The sequence below is a fragment of the Eurosta solidaginis genome, chromosome 1 (genome assembly GCF_040869045.1).
Source record: "Eurosta solidaginis isolate ZX-2024a chromosome 1, ASM4086904v1, whole genome shotgun sequence".
Classification (NCBI taxonomy): domain Eukaryota; kingdom Metazoa; phylum Arthropoda; class Insecta; order Diptera; family Tephritidae; genus Eurosta; species Eurosta solidaginis.
This window is the reverse complement of record NC_090319.1, coordinates 283,862,455-283,887,253: the sequence shown is the minus strand read 5'-3', so window position 1 is coordinate 283,887,253 and position 24,799 is coordinate 283,862,455. Positions and strand designations below refer to the sequence as shown.

Below are 24,799 nucleotides of genomic sequence, written 5' to 3'. Positions count from 1 at the left end.
TTTTTCGCGAGCCGAACGTCGATCATACTCTATTTAGTTGACGTGAAGGTGAAATTTCCATGTTAAGCCAAAACAATCTTCTTTGTCTACCCTGGCGTTGAAGCCTCCAAGCACGACGAAAAAAATCATAAAAGGATCCTGAAATGATAACAATAGAGCTCCAAAAACAGTTTTTCTGGCATGATCCCGAAATTATTCGGAAAACTCTCAAGAAGGGGTTCTGCATTCATCCCGAAATTCATTCCAAAATAATCCATAACAGTCCCAAATTGATTCTGAACTAGTCTTGATTTGGCCCCCGAACTAGAGTTCCGAATTGATCTGAAAAACAATCTCGAAAAGGCTCCAAAGTGATACGGAAATAGTCCCGAAATCATCCGGAAATAGTCCAGAAATTACTCCAAAACAATCTTAAATTTTTCTCGAAGAAGCTCAATCCTAAGCAGATAGCAACCTTAAAATTTTTATTTAAATACGAAGCAGAAAACCTTTTCAGCTCCCTCAGTGAAAGGGTTTTAATTTCAGTTCGGTGTACGGCTTTTCTTACGTATAGTAATTCTTTTAACAATTAATTTTAGAACTGGATACAAAAGTTTTGCCTCATAGGTTCAACATTAAAATTCAAGTACCTAATAATATTTTCTGGTTGCGTAAACAAATAACATTCCTTAAAGCATAAAAAAAAACATAAATTCCTTGCTTAGTACATACCCTGCAAAAAATCGTGCGATTAGTCCCTAAAGAGAGTGGTCTGAGACTGTGCTCTTTTGTAAATATTGGGGTATAATTGATCCGCTCTAGTCCCTTTTGGGTACTAAAATCCTATGTTCTATGGTAGTAGTATTTGTTTTATTTTTATTTTTACACAACACCAATATAAAAAAATATTAAAAATATTGTATTAAAGTGTAAAGAATTATTAAATTCTCAGGAATTGCCGTACGGGTAGAATGATGACTTTCCCGAAATACTAGAATCCTATGTTCCACAGTCGTATTACTTGTTTAATTTTTATACAACACCAGCATGAAAAAAAATGTAAAATATTGTATTAAACTTTAAAGGATTATTAAATCTTAAGAATCGCCTTAAGGGTAGAATGAGGACTTGCCCGAAAGTACCTATAGAGGAAAAAAGAAATTTATCCGACAGTACCCATAACAATACGAAGGGTACAAAGAATGCCTGTCCGAAACTACCCGTACGGGTACGAAGAAGACCTGTAGGACATTATCCATAAGGAAAAGAAGATAGCAGAAAACGGACTTGTCCGACACTTAGAACTAGTCCGACACTACCCTTTCAGGCATAAACAGCTACAAATGGGCCCTAAATAAAACATGCTCAAACAAACGGTCGTTCCAACCCATATACATATTGTGACGAATACTAGCAATGCTAAGCAGTGACTTGTATGCACATCAACAAATCAATCATTATGTCTATACATATGTCCATACAAAAATCGGAGAGGAACGCGCAAACACATGCATATATCTGAGATACTCCCAAAAGTAGGCAATCATCTGTGAAAGTATCACTCGCATATACACGCGCATGTTAGAAGCTATAACGTGCATCTGTAGTTATAGCTGGTAAACAAGTAGCAAATTCTAGAAATAGAAACGCCTAGAAATATGTCAACGAGAAAACCATAGAGTATAAAAGCAGCACCAGCTGAGGCACGACGAATCAGTTTGATTTAAGTACGCTATCTGTTGAGAAGTAGAAGTGTTTTTGTGAAAGTAGTCTAATAAAGACCATTTTGCATTATTGAATATTGGAGTTATTTATTCAACAATTTGGCGATACGAACTTTAGTAGAAGGGGCGAAATAAGCGGAGTTTCACTAAATTCGTTACAATATATAAAGAGATCAAAACCAGCTTTGGTCGCATACTCCTTTGCAATCACCTTGGATTCATTTTACTCTAATTGCTTATTTCGCTGTGTATGTTTGTATGCACCTTTAATATACACATACGATATAATTTCTATTCTCCTTATTACGTTTCGTATTATGTTTAATCAAAGATTACTGTTGAATGTCAACAAACGTATGGCTGTCATCTTGCAGGCATCTGTCGCTGGCATTATTTAAGAGTAACTGTCGTTTGCTCTTTCTTCACTTTCATTTGCACAATAAGAATTTCTTAATTATACTTCAGTACTTCCATACCTACATTGGGAAATATTTAAGTATCATTAAGCCATATGTATGCATGTGTATATTTAACACATGTTTGTATATTTGCACTTCAATGTCACTTATCAAAGTCAGTCTGACATACAACAACTGGTAAATAGATTTATAGGAATAACATATTCACATACATACATAATACAATGCATTAAACCTAACAAATTTAGAAAATACTTATATATGTATTAAAATATATATATATATATATATATACATATGTGTATGACAAAGGTATTTTTTACTAAATACACAATGATAAATTTAAATTTTGTCTAAGCTTCTTCATTTCTGATGTGAAAATAATTATTTATCATATGACAATAAGCCAAAGGGCGGAAAAATATTTGAATGAATTGGAAAAACGATGGTTGATGGTGGCAAGTTAATGATGCATGTATGTTGCGAAATTGTATTTTGATTTAATGAATATTGTACATACATATAAGTTAATGTAATGTTGTTGCACATGTATGATCACAAGAGCTTGTTCCCTCAAGGGAATTGAATATATGTTATGTAAACAGACATTATTTTAAGTTTTTAATTATATATCCATATTTAAATGAAACTACTTGGATAAATACCGATGTACATAACACGGATACAAACTTCTTTTATTTTTTGCGTACACTTAAAAGTTCCCGTATGACTCTTAATATTTTGGGGAAATCGAAAAATCATACTACCACTAAAAACAACAGAAAACTAGTCCCTGAATATTCTATACCCATCTGTCGTTGCTCACATGTAAATTAAGGTGGAATATCATGAACCTTAAAAAACATTATATATTTCGGCTATACAATTACGCGGCGGCCAGGTAATGACGGAATATAAGCCGAGTTGTTCAAATATGGTCGCATGAGCGCAAGCCTTCAGATTGGAACTTAGTTGTACTCTGTCGAATCTGCAAGAAAAGGGTTTCCACATTCCGCGCCAATTAATGCGAAATCAACCTACCCAATATCGCGTATAAGTTTCTATCTAGAGTACTATGTAAAATAGTCAAGCCCCTACTCATCAAACTAATTGGAGCTTATCAGTGATCCTTCAGACTTGTTAAATCTACTATTGGTCAGATTATCACGACGCACCATATTCTTGAAAAGACTCGCGATAAAAGAACCGGCGCTCACCATCTTTTTGTCGCCTTCAAGTCAGCCTTTAACGATGCGAAAAATGCTGCTTGTATGCTAATAAGACTCTGCCAAATGACGTTGAGCACCGCCGCCAGGTCCGTAATTATTGAGAAGGACCTCTCTGAGCAAATCGAAACCAAACGAAGCTCCAGGCAAGGTAAGGTTTCGTGTGATTTCTTTTAGGATCGTTCTATTAGTGGCGTACGCTGATGATATTATTGCGCTGAACAAATGCGCTAAGAGTTCTCCTTCTTCCATCCAAGAAGGAATCGGCGCCTTGGCAGAAATGTCATTGTTGACTGACGTAACTTCAAACCTATCAAGAATTTCGCCTATTTGGGAGCCAGCATTAACAGCAAAAAACAATGCCAGCTTAGAAATTAAACCGAGAAGAACTCTTGAAAACAAGTGCAACTGTAGACTGAGTTGGCAATTGAAAAGTAAAGTCCTCTCACAACGTACAAAAATCATGCTCTATTAGTCGCTCATGGTATTTGTCCTGATGTATAGCTCGGAACTATGGACGGTGTCGAAAGACGATGATATCGCTCTTGGAGTATTCGAGAGAAAAATTCTACGGAAGATGCTGCCGACGGTGAGCAACGAAGGAGGTATAATGATGAGCTGTATAAGCTTTACGCATATATGACGATAGTGCAGCGAATATAAACCCAGAGACTTCGCTGGCTAAGCAATGTTATGCGAATGGACAAAAACGCTCCGACGAAGATAGTATTTTAAGGGACACCGCAGTTTGGAGGCAGAGGCAGGGGAAGACCTGGACGGAGCGCAAATTAATGATAATGATGATGGTGTATTTGACAAATAATTTCTTATAGAAAATTTTCTTAGGAAAACTTTTTTCTAATTGTAAAAGCTTCTTTCTAAATTTTTGATCCTTCTATGCTTGGCATTTGAAACCGAAATCTTCGGTGGGGTAGGCGAGGCACCCTATGTACAAACCATGGCACATTATACAAACAAGCAAAAAATAATATCTAAATTTGGCTTTGATGATAAAAGTCAAAAAGTGTCTATAAAATTTTTATTTTTATTTTAAAAGTCATAACCGCTACTTTCCCTCCTTTTCCTTATTTTCTCCCATTATAATTTACTCGTTTTTGTAGTTATTCTCAAGAATTTCTATAATTAACATAAATCAAGTAATTAGTTACACTAGCAGCAATATATTAACCCTTTTTTGCCACATACATATTTTCTACACCAAAAAAATCACAAATCTTCATGTTTTCACTTCGGCAGCAAGTTTTCTTATAATTTCACTAATGTTTATGTTTCCCAAAGGAGACATTTTGCTGTTCATTTATGCCTAGTTTCGAAAACTATTAATTTACTCGCCACGTATATATTGCTATTATGTTTGTGACTTGTAGTTGTGCCAAAGGAGGCTACATATATAACTTTTAATAAAGTTCACGTTCGATATACTTACTTAGATATGTAGGCATATGTGTATGTGATCTGTATACATAGTCTCCTAAGATATTATGTCCTCTTACATACAAAGAACAAAAAAGTTCGGTGATAACTTTGAATTTACCTTCATTTGTCTTCTCATAACTCTATTGGGGCTATTTTCATAAGTTTTAATCCTAAGACGTAAGAAGTTTCATTTGAACCATTAACAGCTCATGTCCACCGCAAAATAATTTATGACTGTGCTCACATAAGTAGTGGGAAATTAAATTTGTCATATAAATAAAATGTTGTAGTTCGAAGCAGGGTTGGAGAATGTACTATTTATGATCCAATGCCATTCACCACTCCTACTTTGGAAAAAAGTAGAAAATATCATATCATTTCATGTTCATGCAAGTTCATTTTTCTTCATTGCACACGGAGGATGGGCGACAATTTTTAAATGAGTAACATACGATTCCATAAGAAATCATGTCTCTAATATCTTATGATATAAAATACTCTCTAAAGGCAAATCACTGCAAATCATTGCATGTCACAAAAAGTGTATTTGAATCATATGAAAGTGTTGAAACTTAATATAACGATATATATGTAGTCATATTATAGATGATATCAAATTGTACATGAAACATTAAATCAATTAATACGAAGCATGTGCAGTCAAACATTTAGTTATCATGTGGTACAATAACATTATATATAAAGTAATCATATCATATCACCAATTCAGATACATAATATTAAGTCATACGAAATTATTTCATATCCGATTTCACTAATTTTTATTTAGCACACATATAGTAATAGGAGTAACGAGCTTTCCAAATTTCATCATGATATCTTCAACGACTGCCAAATTTCCATTGTCCAAAATTTTTCTAATTTTCTATTTTGCGTCATAAGGTCAACTCACCTACCAAGTTTCATCGCTTTATCCGTCTTTGGTAATGAATTATCGCACTTTTTCGGTTTTTCGAAATTTTCGATATCGAAAAAGTGGGCGTGGTTGTAGTCCGATTTCGTTCATTTTAAATAGCGATCTGAGATGAGCGCCCAGGAACCTACATACCAAATTTCATCAAGATACCTCAAAATTTACTCAAGTTATCGTGTTTACAGACGGACGGACGGACATGGCTAAATGAATTTCTTTTTTCACCCAGATCATTTTGATATATAGAAGTCTATATCTATCTCGATTAGTTTATGCCGTTACGGATTGCCGTTATGCGAACAAAGTGAATATACTCTCTGAGCTCTGCTCAGCTGAGTATAAATATATTACATGTAGCATGAACTCATATTCGATTACATTAAATCATGTGAAGAACCTTCAAATGCAATTTAATCATATTACAATATATAAGCAAATATCAAATGACATTGATAAATGTGAAAACATATTCAATCATATAGAAATATATTATATTAAATTATAACCAGCATTTGTGATTATATCTCACCACGTCATTTATGAATCATATGAAGTTTCAAGATATTAAATAATGTGATGCTATATAGCTGAATATCCCATCATCTTTGATGGAAAAAAATACATCAGCGCTAGCACATATATATAAAAATATATTAATAGTATCCCAAAAAAGATATATTTAATGACATTTAATTATGCAGTAGCCTGGCAGGTTATGTTGGTGAGTACCGGCCAAATCAAATCACATTTTGTCAAATATAGCAATATCTACTTTTAAGATGTTAAACTATGTGAGGTTATGTAGCTGAATATCGCGTTAATTTTTATGATCAAATACACGGAGTTTGTTATTTATAATCAGTCATATAAATAAATATCTCATGAAATTTATTCATACCAAAGCATGTGATATCATATTGAAGAGTAACTTAAAAATTACATCACACCAAATCAAATCGACACGTAATATTGCATAATATCATATCATACTCGATTACGAGAAGTTATTTAAAATGACAAACAGATAATTAAAAATCGTGTCAAAGCACTTCATATATTGTTAAATATATCATACAAGCAGACCTATTTAAAATCACATAATAATATCTTCCGATAACGTTAAATCATTTTAATTAATACAGTAACATGAAATTATATGACATAATTTCAAATGGCATCATATCATATATATAAGATCACATAAATATAACATCTGATCACGTAAAATCATATCAGTTATATAGCTAAATGATAAATCGTATCACGTGATATCAAATTAAAACAAATCATATCACATGATATCTAGTAGATTATATCACACCAAATCATATGACATCATGTCATTTCAAATCAAAAGAAATAACTTCCGAAATAATTATTTTGTGAAATCAAATCAAGACAAAGACATATCATAGAAAATCATAAAAAATAACGAACCAAATCATTTGACATAATATCAAGCTTTAATCAAAACAAATATATTCTCGAAAAATATTTTGTGAACCTCTCACACAAACCTACGAGAGAGCGCAGAAAATCTAAAACTGTCACATTATTTCCAAAGAAAATATTAAACAATCACATCAGCATAGCAAGCTATAAAAGATCACATAAATATATCATTTAACCACTTCAAATTGTATCTATTATTATAGTAAGATAAAACCATATCACATAATTTCAAATCAGAACAAATTATATCACATCGTTTCAACTAGATAATATCGAACAAAACCATATGACATCATATCAAGTATATATCATATAACATCAAATCAAGTATATATCATATGAAATCATATCAGGTATGACAACATATCGAATCAAAACAAATATATCCAAAGCCCGTCACATCATACTCAAGAATAGCACACATATCAAGTAAATAATATCAAATTATAGCATAATTCTGTTTATGATATATATTCTACATATATAAACGCTTAATGCAATACTACCCAAAAGTAATAATAGCTTGATAAAAGTTAACGAAAGTCAGCAATACATATATAATAATACTAGCAGACCCGGTAGACGTTGTTCTGCCCTAAATCTGCATACTCTTTAATAAGCTTTTTCCGTCTGCCCTACCCCTCGACACTTTTTCCTGATTTTTTATTCACTCCTCCCTCCGTCTTTTTCGTTTAATCTCCATCTTCATCTCATTCTATCTCTTTATCAGCCTCCTTCTCTCTTTTCTTTTCTCTCAAGTTTTTCTCCTTCTTCTTCATCTCTTATTGCCAGTCCCAGAGGGTGGTATGTATTTTGTTCCATTCCCATTCCGAGTCTCAGTCCCAGTCCCACTCTGAGTCTCAGTCTCAGTCCCAGTCCTAGTCCTAATCCCAGTCCCAGTCCGTCTCTGGTATACCTCCCGTAAAAAAGCATCGTAAATACTAATATAGGTAAATTTATATACCAAATTACAGTCAAATTGAATAGGACGTGTAAATTGGTATGTGGATATTATTAGTTCATGTCTTTATTTTGGCTCCGCATGCATATTTATCAGTTTTGCCAGGTTGATGCGACTAAATCGAATATCGCAATGAAAATTACTTTAAAGCTCTCAGCAACAGCTTTCATTTGATATCCATAATACACACATTCTAGGGATATCCGGGTCCATGTTTTGGCCTATATCTCGAGACCGTAGTCACTCAGCGATGTATTATAGCACACATCAGCAGCTTCAATTTGAAACCCATATGTTAAAAACACATTCTATGTGTATCCGGGTCCACGTTTTGAGCTATATCTCGAGACCCTAGCCTCCCAGTTATATGAAAATGATCCTGTACTATAGCATTCATCAACAGCTTTCGTTTGATATCCATATTGTATATTCTAGGGGTACCCGGGTCCACGTTTTGGGCTATATCTCGAGACCCTAGCCTCCCAGTTGCATGAAAATTATCCTGTACTATAGCACTCATCAACAGCTTTCGTTTTATATCCATATTGTATAAACACATTCTAGGGGTACCCGGGTCCACCTTTTGGCCTATATCTCGGGACCCTAGTCACCCAGGGGTATGAAAATTACCCTGTACTATAGCACTCATCAACATCTTCCATTTGATATTCATATTGTATCAACACATTATAGGGGTACCCGGGTCCACGTTTTGATCTCAAGACCCTAGGAACGTAGCGAAAAAAAGGTAGACGTTGGCCGATTCTCAGACCTACCCAATATGCTCACAAAATTTCATGAGAATCGTTTCGGCCGTTTCGGAGGAGTTAAGCCTCTAAAACCATGACAGAAGATATTTATATATTAGATTGAATTTTTTCTAAAAAAAAATTATAACTCAAGAATGGCTAAACCGATTTGGGATTTCAAAATCAACTAACCATCATCTCTCCTTCCTTTATCTTTCCTAAAAATTTCATGGCAATCTTTCTATCCGTTCTCGAGTTATGGAGTGACAATCAAAATGTACACTTCTTTTTATATATATAGAAGATTTACATTTTATTATTTTTAATTAAGCTATTCGTAAATCTTTACTACCGGATGCAAATTTTTGCATATGGATTAAGTGCATTAGTAAGCGAGAAATCACGGAATTCGAATTCTGCTCACATAGAAGAATATATGTTGTTTAACATTGTAGCATTTTACCACGTAAATATGGAGAGCTTACGTATGGGAGATCGTAAACATTTTTACGATTTAACAGTATCAGCAACATTTGTATGTGATATGTATGTATGTATGTATGTGCTTCTAAGATTTAGATTCCAAATGCAAATTCATATATATTTGCGTACAGTTAAAATTAAAAGTGCCCACGATTTGGCACATTTTGGTTAATGAAATTTCAGCTGTTTTGGCAAAGTATTAAAGTAAAAAAATAAAACCGTTTAAAAATTATGTCTGTGATATCATTTGATTATTTGTCTGTATGCGCGTATAAAGGTATTTGATCAAAAAATCGTAAAAATATTATTACATTTAGATCTGATACTAAAATTAAAAATTGTAAAAGTGTATATACAAAATCACCAAAAGGCATGTTATGATGAATGAAAATAGGATAAAGTTTAGACAAGTAAATATGACATTTATTTGAGACAATTGCGGACATTTGGCCACAAAATAGTAACATACCTTTAGTTAAAACTATTGGAAAGTAAACTTCTTCTTAAGAAAAAAATATCTCATTACAAATTTAGTTGTATTACAAGACTTGAGTTATTTTGAAACGGACTATTGGTCGTAAATATATAAAAAAACAGTTGCCTTTATATGTACAGAAAATTGTGTTTGCCGATGAGTTGGCAAAGAAGGCTGTAACATACGCTGAATCGAGGGTAGAAGATCCAATCCGTTTGTGAGAAATCAAAAGGCTTGCATATAATCCATCAAGCAGGAGAGGCGTGAACAGAAGCGAGCGGCTGCAAAACGTCTAAGATTATGTGCAAATTCTACGACATTCGACTTACAAATTTGCCCATATTGCTAAAAATAGAAGACTTAAGGCTCACGGTGGGCATGCTTACTGGACACTGCCTTCTAGCGTCGTATGTGTGTAAGTCAGGCCTCATCAGTAACAGCGTATGTAGGAAGAGCGAGCTGCAGTAAGAAACAGTTGAGCACATTCTGTGTTCGTGTTCTGCGCTCGCGAGCTTAAGAAGCGGCAGAGGTGCCAGATCACGAGGCAGCATTTAAAATAGGGCCTAGAAAACTTCTTCCATTTCCAAAGAGGACAGAGTAATTTAACAACGTTAGTCAAACAAATGCTCTTAACACTACCTATGGCCACATTCAGTCTATGTGAGATCGACCGGCTAGTTCAACCTAACCTTACGAAAAAAACCCGATCAGAGAAAAAAAAGTGAAACCGCTTAAAAGCTTAGCTACCACCTGAGCTACGTGAATTATTTTTGGTAGCAGAGAGGGGTTTCATTGACCATAGTATTTCAATTGGTGTCCTGTTTAGTTGAAGTAGAGAGACCTTTATCGGCTATGCTATGAAGTGTCAGTCATTCAGTCAGTCAATCAGCCATTACTTTAGCAATAACTATTCGTCGGGTTAACAGGATATTAAAAACAACAAAGTAATTTTTAACTGGATTCGTTGCAGTACGCAGGACACGTGTCATTAGTACAAAACGAGCAACGGCAAAGTAAACATTGCAAGTTACTCTACTCTACCTATTTGCATTAGGGTGGGTAATTTTCAGGCAATATTGCTTTTTCTACGCTCTTTTTTTGAAGTCGTGTCTGCGTTGCGTGCCATACATGAACTGAAGGAATTGAGATAACTGATGAGCATATATGTATGTATTTTGGGATGCTGATTTTGAACTTTTAGTCAATTCTGCCAACATAGCCTCAAAACCTTGAGATAATGGCAGAAAAGTTAAAAGCACAAATTTGAATTCATTGGAAAATATTTTCTTTTAACATTTATTTACGTTTTCGGTTGGCCCCTGAATAATTATACTCAGCTGCATGGAGCTCATATAGTACAGTCATTTTTTAGCATACCGGTACCCCGTAACAAAATAAACTAATCGAGATAGATATGGACTTCTATATACCAAAATGATCTGGGCGAAAAAAGAAATTAATTTAGCCATATCCGTCCGTCTGTCCGTAAACACGATAAACTGAATAAATTTTGAGGTATCACAATGAAATTTGGTATGTCAGTTCCTGGGTACTCATCTCAGATCGCTTTTTACAATGAACGAAACCGGAATATAACCACGCCTACTTTTTCGATATCGAAAATATCGAAAAATCGGAAAAGTGCGATAATTCATTACCAAAGACGGATAAAGCGATGAAACTTATTAGGTGGGTTCACCTTATGATGCAGAATAGAAAATTAGTAAAATTTTGGACAATGCGCGTGGCACCGCCCACTTTTATAAGAAGGTAAAATTTTGCAAGCTGTAATTTGGCACCTGAGTATGTAATGTTCGGTTACACCCGAACTTAGCCTTCCTTACTTGTTTTGAAATAGTTTTTTTTTTGTAAAATTTATTGAAAAAAAAGAGTTTGTTGCATTTCGCCCAACAAAAAAGTAAACAAACAAAACTTAAAAAACAAATCTCAACTTAGCTGTTTTATCACAAAATCTTCCATTTCAAATAAAAATTTCTCAAATAGAATGACAAATGAGGTATGTAGCGTGTACGGAACCAAAAATTCTAATATTGAGATAATCTGAAGGGATGCCAAAAGTAAAACCAATGAAAATACCTTCTCATTTGACTCTAACATAATCCAAGTTCGAATAAAAATTCATAAGTACTTGGCATTCCTATTCGGGAAACCTAAACTAAGGATCAAGGTCTGTTTAAAGTACCAGAAGTCCCGGTATTATTTGACTTTAATCACGAGATTGTTGAAAATAGCATTCTTGTAGGCATTTCAATAATATAAAACTGGTTTCAAAAAAATATCTCGCTTTTAATCGAAAAACAAATTTATTACTTGAGAACAAAAAATCAAGACTTTTGCTAATGGGTTCTAAAGGCTTTTATTGCATATTACCTCAATATTCAGCTCTTTTTTACTTTGAGAAATCGTCCATTGAATTGGCTGAGTTTGTAAAACCCATTAATATTTGGATTTTTTTTTTATATCTCGACACCAGCGCAAACCCCTGTAAACTCAATTGACGCGTTTTTGTAGAAACAAAAAGAGATTTTCCAAAAACACAAAATGAAGAGTAGCAAGAAGACATGACTTCAAATGTACACTGTTAGAAATTTGAGCTTAAGTTTTAAACTATTCATCGGTTTAAGTAATTTTACAAAGTTTTTATATTCGAATTCAAAACCGCCCAATTAACTACACTGTATTCTAATTTTATTAGGTTTATGTTTTAAAGTTAAATTAACGTATACATTTTAAACTTCAAGATTGTTTTAAAAACAAAACCCAACAAGTTTAAAAAAATTTACTAGAAACTTGTACACACTTTAGTTTAGGTTTAGTAAGAAAACACCAAAGTTAAAATTCATTGCTGAAATTCTAAAATAAAACATTTCGCTTGTAAAAAGTACTGCAAGTCATATATTTTTTTTCGATATTTGTTATACATGTCAGACGTTATGATAAGTTTTTTCATGCAGATGTGGTGGCTCAGTAGGTAGGGAAATCTCTCTCAATCAGGGGCGCCTCGGTTCGAAACCAGGTCACCGCTCACAAGCTTTTTCCTCTTAGGTTTAGCAGAAAGTGTATACTTCTCTAGATTAAAATTTAAACCGAGTTCAGCGCTCTCATTTCCAGGAAAATCACTTAAACCTAAATTTTAAACCAAAATTTATTTGGTCATTTATGTGTGTAATACTTTTGGGCTCAAGCTTTTAGCCGCGTACCTAAAAAAACGTGTTTTTTGCACATTTACGTTTGAATATCTCAGAAAGTAGAACCAATTTGACAAAATTAGTATTATTTTCCTATTCCGCATATTCGTTTAATGTGCAATTGATTTCAACCAAACTTGCCACAAAAAGACTTGCGTCCAGTGTTATTCTTCTGTGTTTGCAAACTGTTAAAATAAAATAGCTAATATAAATGTTCCGAGGTGAACTTAATTTAAAATTAAACATAAACATATGAATTACTATAACTTGTGTTTTTATATTATATATACATATATATGTATATATATGTTGCAATTTTTGTCAAAAACCATAAAGAAAACTATATCGGATGTATTTTGGGATAGCCACGTGATCCCGAGAAAGAACTTCCAGATTACGATCACCCCAAGAAGCAAAAAATTCCGCAAATGTTCATCCCTAATCTAAACTGTTTGTTTTATTTTCATTACGGCAATTTTGCGCTTACGCCTTTTTTGTAATTTTCCCAATATTTGAAGATCTGACTAAATATTACGAATCAGCGCCCCGAAGTACGTTTAAGGGGGGTATAGTCCAAGGTACAGAGCAATTTTTTCGTGAGTCAGTGCAACCGAGACATTGAGATTGAACAATGAAAAAGTGTGAAAAATCATCTTAGAACAAGGGTTTATAACCTTAAACAGGACTTGTGCAAATGATGTACACACCCTAATGGAAATATTTAATATAAAAAATGCATACATAAAGTACATGCACTGACTTACGCATGAATTACCGTTGAGTACTTAAACGTGTGTGTTGACACACGCGTACCGATACACCGTTAATAATGAATCAATGTTAGAGCATAGTTGAAGTATAACAATAAAAGTAATGATAATGATGATTTTGTTGAAAGCAAATAAATCTCTACTTTGCTATACGAACAAAATCCCACCCAATTAGCGCTATAAAAATATTGACAAAATTTAGACAAATCCTTAATGCTTAAAACTTCCGAGATACACTTTAGAGCTAATATTGTGGAATTGACATGAACCTCAAATGAGCCTCAAGGTTTCGATATTGGAGAAAAATTAAAGAATTGGCACGTTGCGGCGATGGTTAAAAGGTCACGTTTCAGAATTTCATTTCTTTTTTCCATTAACTACTTTTCGGGCCCTACCTTTAAATCCGAGTATCACACGGGTTCGAGTATCATTAGACGTCTGTCTCTGTACACTCAGCCATTTTAAATCGCCGCTGTAAGCTGTGTAATTTTTCTCAAATTTTTGCCTCTTTCTTGCTTCTACTTTTGTACAAATATGTACTACACACTGAAAGAAATGGTGCTAGTAAAATCAACAAATCGGTTCTGTTGTCCTTGACTTAATTGTTAATGACTTTGGTTAATTCGATCGAGTTCGTTACCAAGCGAACAAATTAGTTTAGTCATTTCAACAGAAGAGAAATTGTCGCTCTTAAGTTAACAAAATTCTGTAAAATTGACAGATTCCTAATCAAGCTAACTGATTTTTTTGTTAACACAACTGATATCTCTACTTTGTATTTATGTGTGCTGTGTACTATATGTATGCACATATTTACTTATGTATATGGCGACCGCCGTGGTGTGATGGTAGCGTGCTCCGCCTACCACACCGAAGACCCTGGGTTCACACCCCGTGCAAAGCAACATAAAAATTTTAGAAATAAGGTTTTTCAATTAGAAGAAAATTTTCCTAAGCGTAGTCGCCCCTCGGCACTGTTCGGCAAGCACTCCGAGTGTATTTCTGTCATAAAGAGATCTCAGTGAAAACTTATCTGCCTTGCAAATACCGCAACATTTATAGTTTCGTACAAAGCTGTCGCAACAACAATTTGTTTTTGTGCATTTTACTACTAAACCGGTCAATTACGAATCAACGATTTGTGCGCAGTTGATTCAACATCTTGTTGCGATGGATAAAAAAAGACAGAAATTTCGATTGAATTGGCCCGCATTTCGGTTGATTTTATCAGTCTTTTTCTTTCAGTGTATGTTTTAATGAAAAACTTTGTAGAATATTTTTCGGCGCATTCAACAGAACTTTTTCAGTGACAAGCATAAATGTTGGTTGGGTACATATAACAACAATACAATCAAAAAATTTAACTCTTGCTGATATAATGACAAACACATTGTCTATAATCTGCATTCAGAGCAACTTTTCAGCCCCACTTGAGGTGATATGAGGAAATAGTTGACAAATTTTTACGGCAACCACTTAAGAGGATGCTGAGGTATACTTAAAAACTCTAAAGAATTGCACCTCGAGGGTTTCTCCCAGCACTGTTTGATTAAATCAGTAACGTATGCAATGCAAAAGAAAAGATTTAATTACTTTCTTGATGATTGCACACTGTGAAATTATTATAATTATGAGAGTTGATTTTAAATGCATTGTTGGTATATTAAAAAAAAAAAAAAAGGTGGATGCGGCTGATATCTCAGTATGTCACTGAAAATTGATTCTCACCTTCTTTTTTTATTTTCTTCTAGAAACCAGTAATGAAAATGAAATATTTTTACACATGCTTACTACGTAAGGAAGGATATAATTTTCAAGACGATGAAATGTTATTTCGAAAATACTTTAGAAAAAGCTAGCTAGCTGTTTCACAGTTTCTTTCATATAAGAAAGAAATTGTATCACACTTTATATGAAGGAAAATCTATAACACCCTTAAAAAAATTCTCAAAAATTAATGCAAATTTTGAGAGACCCATAACTTGGGCTTTGTTAGACTAAAAATTATATGACTACAAAACTTCAGACTTAAAGTAATGCAGAGAACTTCTCGAGTTTCAGTTAGAAAGTTCATAGAAATTTTTCTTAAAATATCGAATTGATATTAGAAAAAAATTACAGATTTACTGAGAACATGTTTCTGAATTTGACTTCTTCCTCAGCTAGCTTTTCGGAAGCTAAGCATAGAACTCGAAATCTCGAGATAATATTGATATAGTAGTCAAGAGCGGAGTCATTAAGAATAAAAAAACACTGCTGAAAATCCAATGTTACTAGGCTCTGTTGAGGCGCGCCTGTAAATATTCCACTCAATTTGGATTAAAAAACATATATGTAGTAATCATGTGTATCAAGTTGTGTATAAAAGTGGAATAGCAATAAAAACGGCAATACGTAGAGACAATTTACAAAATATGCAGCGGGACATTTAGTGGGACTGAGTTGATAGAGACATCTGCCTTAACACCAGTATGGAGTTTAAGAAATTTAGAGTTCAATACTCATCTCATAGAAACCTAGCTGACGGCGAAGTAAAATTCGGAAACAAGTTCTAGTAACCATCACCGTGCGTAAATTTTTTTAATTTTTTTTCTAATATTAGTAACAAAAACCATTTTATAAAGCATTATAAGCCTCTCTTGCGATATCGACAATAAAAGAAAGATAATTAAATTGACGAAAATTGATAAAAAGTGTCACTCCTATTTTCTTGCATGCTGCTGTAGCGCGTGAGGACAGCAACTCTGGCATCATACAGCTCTAGGGGAGCTATTGCACGAAGATGGCTCTACATTGCTGTGGTTAGACCAATCTTTCTATACGGGGCTTTGGTTTGGTGGACGAGCTTATATACAAATTGGAATCTACGAGTATTCCAGAAAGTACAAAGAAGTGCTCTAGTCTGCGTACCGGGTGCTCTACGCACCATCCCTGCGGAGGCTCTGGATACCTCTTTTAATGTGTTGCCAATAGATTTTAATGGCCAAGCAATGTGCGGCCTTTTCTGATCTACGGCTGCGGGAGTTATCCGGCTGAAGAGACAATGTGGTTGGCCATGCAGCCGTCCATAAGGATCTGGATTCGCCTTCGTCGGACTACTGCGCTCCGAATGTATTTTTCGATATGAAGTACGAGGTTGTTATCCCGGATAAGGACTATTGGTCGAAGGAGCCGCCGAATCTGAGCGATAGGCTGCAGATTTATACTGACGGCTCCAAACTGGGTAAAAATGTGGGCAGCGGAGTCTTTGCATCCCAACTAGGGTGGAATCTATCCTTTAGCCTACCCGATTATTGCTACGTCTTCCAGGCGGAAGTGGCTGCTATAAATGAGGCCGTTGATCACCTGAGGAATGTTGTTCACGGCTATAATAATATTTGTATTTACTCTGACAGCCAGGCTGCACTAAAAGCGCTTGGATCGGTCACATGTAAGTCCAGGACAGTGGAGAAATGCCGCAAGTCTCTTAATGAGACCGCTGAGAAAACCTCCCTCAGTCTGGTATGGGTGCCTGGACATTCGGAAATATCGGGCAATGAGATGGCGGACGAACTTGCAAGAGGGGCACATCCGTTCCGCTTTCGTCGTCCTGGAAGGGGTTGAGCATGCCGCTCGCTATCAGTAAGCTCACTTTGAAAGGAATTTTACTTAGGGAAGCGTGTGTCAGATGGAGCAATCTCGTATCCTGCTACCACACTAAGCTCGTGTGGCCTGAATGGGATGCGAGACGTACAAGAAGTCTCCTTCTTCTGGTCGTTGGACTTATAACCGGCCACATAGCAATCGGGAAGCATGCGCAAAGGCTGTGTGCTCCTTATAACGATTACTGCAGGAGCTGCAAAGATGAAGAGGAAATAGAAACAGTAAAGCATTTTCTGTGCAACTGTCCTGCGCTTTGGCGCAAGAGGATGAAATCTCTGAGATATCCTTTCTTTGACGATTTTTTTGTGATCTGGCTAAGTTGGAACCTAAGAAACTTCTGACATTAGCTGAAGCGACCTGTTGGTTTAAGTAGTGCAGAGATCTACGTAGTATCACAATGGGACCTTTTGCTCCTATGTGTACTGGTGCTCGCACCGGTGGCCACTCTAACCTAAACTAACCTAACCATCTAATTTGGGCAGTGAATATCAAGCCTAACACCAAGTCGTAACTGAAATGTCATTAGGAACACGACTTGATATAATGTCATATGATATATCTTTGTTTAATAAAATATTATTTTATGTAAATTGATAAGTTAATACCTAATATCCATATACGGTGTTATATAGTAAATTGTGTGATACATATTCTACAAAATATGTTGTTGTTGTAACCGCAAAACAACTCCTCGAAGGTATGTTTGTGTGATACTGATGTGGGCACCTCTCTTGCCTCTGAATCTCTACCGTGCCTTAGTCAATTTCAGTGCACATTTCACACTAAGAAATCCGATCTAGATTTTAATAGTAGTTACAATGTTAACGTATGTCGTCGGTCCGTCATTGTCCATAACCTGTTATTCAAAGCCGCTGATATTTAAACACCGCTGCCGCTTACGAGTTCTTGTGATGTGACTGTCAATAACCACACAATCAAGCACAAAGGTTTAGAGCAACAGCACCAATAGGATGTATAAAATTCTTGTTTGAAAACATGGATGTGTACAGAGCGGGGTAGATTGGTCCACTGCCTCAGCTTAAAATTTACAGATAATTCGCGGAATTTTTCGCTAATATTTTTGATAAGTAATCATCGTCGCAGACGGCACGGGGAATACAAAATATAAGCGTAAGTGTAGTCACGACATTGCAGAGTAATATGGGAACAATGAACCCGAGAAAACAAATCAGCTAATGGATATTAAAGATGGCAGAAAAACAAATTTAAAAAGGAGAAAGGGAAACGACAAAGGAAAGTAAGTAAATGTAAAGAAGATGAAACAAAAACAGAAGACGAGGAAGAAAAAAAGAATATTATTTTAATAGTGTCGAAAGGATGTGGATACTAATAACGATGCTTAAGGTTATCGTCACGCAAGGCAAGGAAAAGCAATGAAAGTAAAGGAAAGGAAATAGTAGGCAAGGAAAGGAAAGAAACAGGAGGAAAAGGAAAGGAAGTGGAAGATAAGTAGCCAAACAGAAACTAGACGGCGACTTATAAATTTGTAAGCAAAAAATTAACGGTTGTTTATGGGCTAGTGTGAAATCTAAGATATAGTGGTTGATTGAATAGCAAATTGTACTGTTTTAAAACACGTCTATTTTATTTTCTCGATCAACCGGAAGTGTCCGACCATCATCTTTATTTCAGTAATACCAACATTCACATAATTGCTCAGAGGGTTACCATCAAATAACCTAAGGCAACGTTCACAATAGTTCACAGCTAGTGTAACTCCTTTTTTATCGAAAACTTAGCGGTGGGTTATCGGCGAAGTATAGACGAGTTATCGATTTATTGATCAATTGTTATAGTTTTAGCGATAAGAAAAGTTATGAATGAGATATCCATTTTTTATCGGGAAATTATAGTCCTTGTCAAAATGTTATGGAATTATTATTGAAAAGCTTTTGATATCAAAAATTTGTGGTTTTCGGTTTGAAAAAGATATCGGTTTTTATCGACGTTTTGCCAATTTTATCGGCGGGTTTTAATAAAACAGATTCCAATAAATCTTCAATATAAAAAATGTAACACATCAATAACAAGTCGTTCAGAGACCAATCAAATGTTTTCATTCGGCGATATCCAACCGAGAACTCGACGACAATTTTTCTTTAGATAATAAGCCGATAGTAAAACAATAACTCTTTGATATCGGTTGTTATCAATAAGAAGCCGACGAAGCTTTTTTCAAATAGGCCGAAATTATTTTTTTCTAATACAGCGTCTTTTGCTATGGTTTAAATTCAGCTCCTCGGTGAGCTTTAGTTTTCTAGGCGTGCACCTGTAAGTTAAAACATCGAGCTTCGTGAGTATCGTTTTGAATATTTTCGCGATAACTTTTGACCTGGTTTTGAGCAGTAACTTCGGTACTGTTTCCTAATGATTTCAGAGCTAACTTACTTAATTCGCGCTGAAAATAATACAAGGCACGATATACCTCCGAAGAGAATTAGGCCGGGCTTCTATTCCAATTTACGTCGTATCCTTTTAATTTTTCCTACAAATTTATGTGACGGAACCTACATGTTTTACGCCGACACCCAACGGCATCTGCAAGACAGATGAGTTTTCACTGAGGAGTAGCGACCCCGCTTAGAAAAACTTTTTTTCTAATTAATTGAAAAAATAGTTTATAAATTTTTGATGTTGCTTGTTCAGACGGTTCCAGTATAGCTCCGGTGCAATGATGATTTCGGAACAATCCACGAATCATTTTGAGTTATCTCCGGATTATTTTGTATTGTTTCCTGTTATTTTGGGGGATTGTTTCGGAACTGTTAGGCGGTGGTTTTCTAGACTTCTGTGTAGGCATAATTCCCCTTGCTGGTAGAAAATTATTTAAGTTTTGCAATTGTTACTTTTGGGTGAGATGCAGATCCAAGTTATTCTTAAAATGTGGTCAGTCTAAAAAAATTAAAAAAAAATGTTTCAACGAGCTTTAATTTCTTAACCTTTTCCTTTCTAACTTCATAATTTTTATTAAATTTTGGCAAGTAAACTTTTATTTTCTGCAAGATTTAAGAAAAAATGTTCAGAAATTTTGTAACTGAAACTATGCAAATCAATCTCAAAAAAATGTTCGGAAAAAATCGAGAAAATTTTCGTAATGTTTTAACTTCATATATTAATGTGTCTTAAGTTGCTTTGTTAGACCAAAATTTATTGGGCTACATAACTTTATACTTAAAATATCAGACATCTCTAAGAACAAAGTTCGAAATTTTCGTAAAATTTTCTCGATTCTTCGAATTTATTCGAAAACGTTTTTGAGTTTGGTTTGCATAGCCTTAGACCACGTTTACACATGCAGTAGTCTACAATAAATCCTCAATGGATAATCTACGCGTTTACATATATTTCATCTCTTGGACCTATATTGTTTTCTGTCAAATTTGCACATTTCCCTTTTATTTTGTGCTTCCAATTAGAGATAACACTCTAAAGGTGGTATTTTTCTAGGAAATAAAAAACCGGTATCTCTAAAATTTGTTAGTAGCTACTGATTATCGAAAGGAAAGGTTTATATGGGAAATCTAGTTAATTAATCAACGATTAGGATTTAGAACGAAAAATGAGATAATCTCGTTATATGTAAGTAGGTCTTAGTTACAAAATTCATAGAAGTTTTTTTCTTAAATTTTCGAAAAATAAACCAGAAGAACTTAATTGATGAAAATTTGATAAAAATGACCACTTGTATTTTTGTGTCGCTGGTGTATAAACTCAATGAACTCTAGCTGTGTGTGTGGTCTCACAATCGATCTCTTTTGACACTCGCCCAAACAACAGAAAAAGTTTATTATATAAAAAAAAAGTATTCCATTAATATGAAGTCAAGCCGCCCTACTTAGTTGGAACTTATCTACGCCCTTTGTTGAAAAGTTCTTCAGCAAAACAATTCTTGCAACACTGAATTTTAACAAAACTCTTTGGCTCACAACAAAGCTCTTCATTCGTGGTCAAGCATTCGTTTGAGTAAACGTTCAAGTAAAGATAGCAACAATCTGCTTAGAATTTATTAAAGTCACTTTGAGGTGTGTGGAATTTTAGAAAGTAGGGCGCATAGAAAATATGGAAATCAAACTTTTTTATGAGTACATAAAATGTAGAAAGAAAGACGTATTTGATTAAATATGCTTTTTTGTTTTGGTCGTGATTTTTTTCTCCCTTTCTTTGTTGCAGTGTTAACTTGCCTATGTTGCACATTTGCCACAGCGCTACCCACAAAAAATACCAATGCAGATGGAGAAACAGAACCAGCTGCTGCTACAGAACCAGCAGCAGTAGCTACAGAACCAGCAGCAGTAGCTACAGAGCCAGCTTTATCACTAACACGCTTTGCTAGCATTGCTTCACAGAATATCGCTTTGAATATGCTCAAATTCAATGCCGATATCGATTCGAATCAAGTTTATTCACGTTTGGGTATCAGCACGATACTTGGTGTATTAGCGGAGGGTGCAGCTGGTGAGACATACGATGAGTTTACGCAAGCACTAAGCTTCCCCGCTGAACGTGCACAACTGCGTTCCTCCATCGTGAATATTCAACAGAGCCATCATTTCAAACCTGGCTCTATATCTACCGCAACAACAGTGCACGCGATGAATACAAAAAGTTTATTAGTGATAATTATTATGTTTTGGTAAAAGACATCAGCAGCGATTAATATGACTGGAATAGCAAAGATGTGGAAGGCTTTGAAACTTTGAAACCTTTAAGAGGTGATGCTGATTTGGTTGCTGCTGTTACGGCAACAGAGACACAAACACAAACCCAAACTCATACATACGGCGAGGAGGTGGTTCATAAGGCAGCATCAAAGTTCGATCGTGTTGTAGAGGATAAGTAGTAGGTGGAAAAACTAGTAATATTAGACGAGATTAAAAAAGAAGCTGAGAAGAAAAAAGAACAGCAGCTGGAGTCGGCTTAGACAGAAGGTGGAAAATGTTTTGCAGATAAACTAGTACCGGCTGAAGCAGCAGTAAATGCAACAACAAGCACTAACAAAGCACGCGAGCAATTCAAAGAAGCCGAAGCCACAGATATTGCAGAAATACCAAAGCATGAAGGTGAGCTCCTAACTAAGGATATCAGCAAACGCGAGGAGGAAACAAACTTCGAGGACAACGAAACTGTACATTCTGATGAAAAATTACAAAAGAATTATAGCGCAGATAGCGACACGGAGGGCGTTGTTCCGATTAAGGAGGTGCTGGGCTCTAACGAACCAGAAAAGGTGTCACTGCCATTGGAGAAATTAAAGTGTGCGCTCGATACGGCTAATAAGAATGCAGGAGAAATCATGATTGCGCTGGAATCACAAATAAGCTCAGTGAGAAGGGTCAGTTCAATTAGAGAAGAAGTGATGGTTATAGCATACATTTTAAAAACTCGTTCGGGAGAGAGGGAGGGAGACGGAGATAAAAAGGGCAACAGAGGTAGAGAGGGATAGGGTATAGTGATAGGCAGAGATAGAGTGGAGGGAGAGGGGGAGCAAGAGGGCAAGGATAGGAAGACTTAGTAGGACAGGAAGAGTGATAGGGGATGGAAAAGGAAGAGGGAGATAGAAGGGAGACAGAGATAGAAATGGATAGGGAGACTGAGAGGTAGAGGCAGAGAGGCAGAGACAGATAGGGTGAGAGAGAGGTAGAGTGAGTAGGAAAGAAGAAGGAGAAGGTGGTGGAGAAGGAGAGAGTAATGGAGAGGAAGAGAGTGATGGTAATTGAGAAGGAGGGGGGGAGAGGTATAGGGAGTGGGAGTGTCAGAGGGTGATGGGGAGAGGGGATGAGGGAATGGCAGAGAGAGATATATGCAGATGTGGATATAGAGGAAAGCGAAGTTATATATATATATATATATAGTTTCATAAAATGGCGAAGAGGGAGAGAAGGAATGGCAGAAATACTGAGAAAGAGGGGGAGAGATTAGGTTAAAGATATAAAGGAGGATACGAAAATATTACTACAATGGTTCGACCTGGGAATCGTCGATTTGGAAAACTCTTATTTTGATAAGGGAGATAGCGAGAGTAAAAAACAAGAGGTAGAGAAAGAGGTAGCGTGAGAGATATATTTTTGTCTTGTCTAAAAATTGTGCAGTTTAAAGAAAGTTCGAACAGAACAACATCTATTTTGTCTGCTAGTTCGTAAACAAAACTAAGGGTTTTTTAGTCCATAACAGATTTGAATGTGGGGAGATGAAATAATCGGGGTTAATTAGATACCGTTTGATGTTTTTGTTGTTAGCTTGATGAATTTTTTGCTTTCGAACACACAGTTCATAGCTTTTGCTTCTAAGCCTCAGAGGTCTCCAATTAATAACTTGTTTCTCTCATTCACCGCTCTTTTTCAGGCACTGAGTGTACGCAGTCTCTTCCGAAAAGAGAATGTCGCACACGCATTGAGTGCCAACTCTATAACTGGACGTGAAGCGGGTTCAAAGACTAAAATGCTACTCTTCAATGGTCTCTATTATGCCGGGCACTAGACACAACCATTTTTCAAACTAAGTGAGGACGAATACAATTTCTTCTTCATGACAGCTGACTATACTATGAATGATGCAATCTATTCGAAAATTTCTTATAGCAGATTTACCAAATTTAAATACTAAATCGCTGTGTTTGCCTTATCAGGTAAAATTTCTATGCATGTTTCAAAAGTTAACGCTAATTCGTAATTTTTTTAATTTTGTCATTAGAACAAAAAATATACTTTGCCCAACGTTTTGCCGAATGGTACGGAAGGTCTACGTTCGCTCATTGAAAAATTGCAACCGGAAGATCTTAAATATGCCAAATCGCAAGCACAAGAGAAAGAGCTGCGTATCACCTTGCCACGCTTCCAAGTTGGAGAGACTTCACGCTCTGAGTCTATGCTGAAGAGTATTGCCTTGTCAAGGCTATTCACTCCTCAAGAATCTGATCCGAGTTTACTTTCCGACGATCCAAATTTACATATTGATGAAGTTGTACAATTTTTTAGTGTTCTTGTTGATGAGAGCGGTGGAAGCGCCAGTGGTCTCACTGCCTCCAAAGTAAAGTTTATAGTCCAGAAATAAGGGAGGAATGGCCGATTACTATTGAAGTGGAGTTGGAACAGTCCTAGTTTTAAGTAACCAAAAATACTCAAAATGTCATATAGGTCCAACAACTTTAAGCATACATTTTTTAAAAGTGCCTAATAAAAAAACATATAATAAGGAAAAAGTATAAGAAAGCATCTTAATATTCGTTATGACAAAGATAACAAACATTGGACATGATCCATATCTTGTCCTATTCTGATCGTACCTTAGGGTACAAATTTAAACTAATTGATAAATATTC

General features: G+C 35.4%; 1 pseudogene; it reads left to right on the top strand.

The window, feature by feature from the left end:
- LOC137240626 (uncharacterized) overlaps positions 1-24,578 on the top strand; it is a 32,390-nt pseudogene extending 7,812 nt beyond the window's left edge.
- The last annotated feature ends 221 nt before the right edge of the window (positions 24,579-24,799 follow it).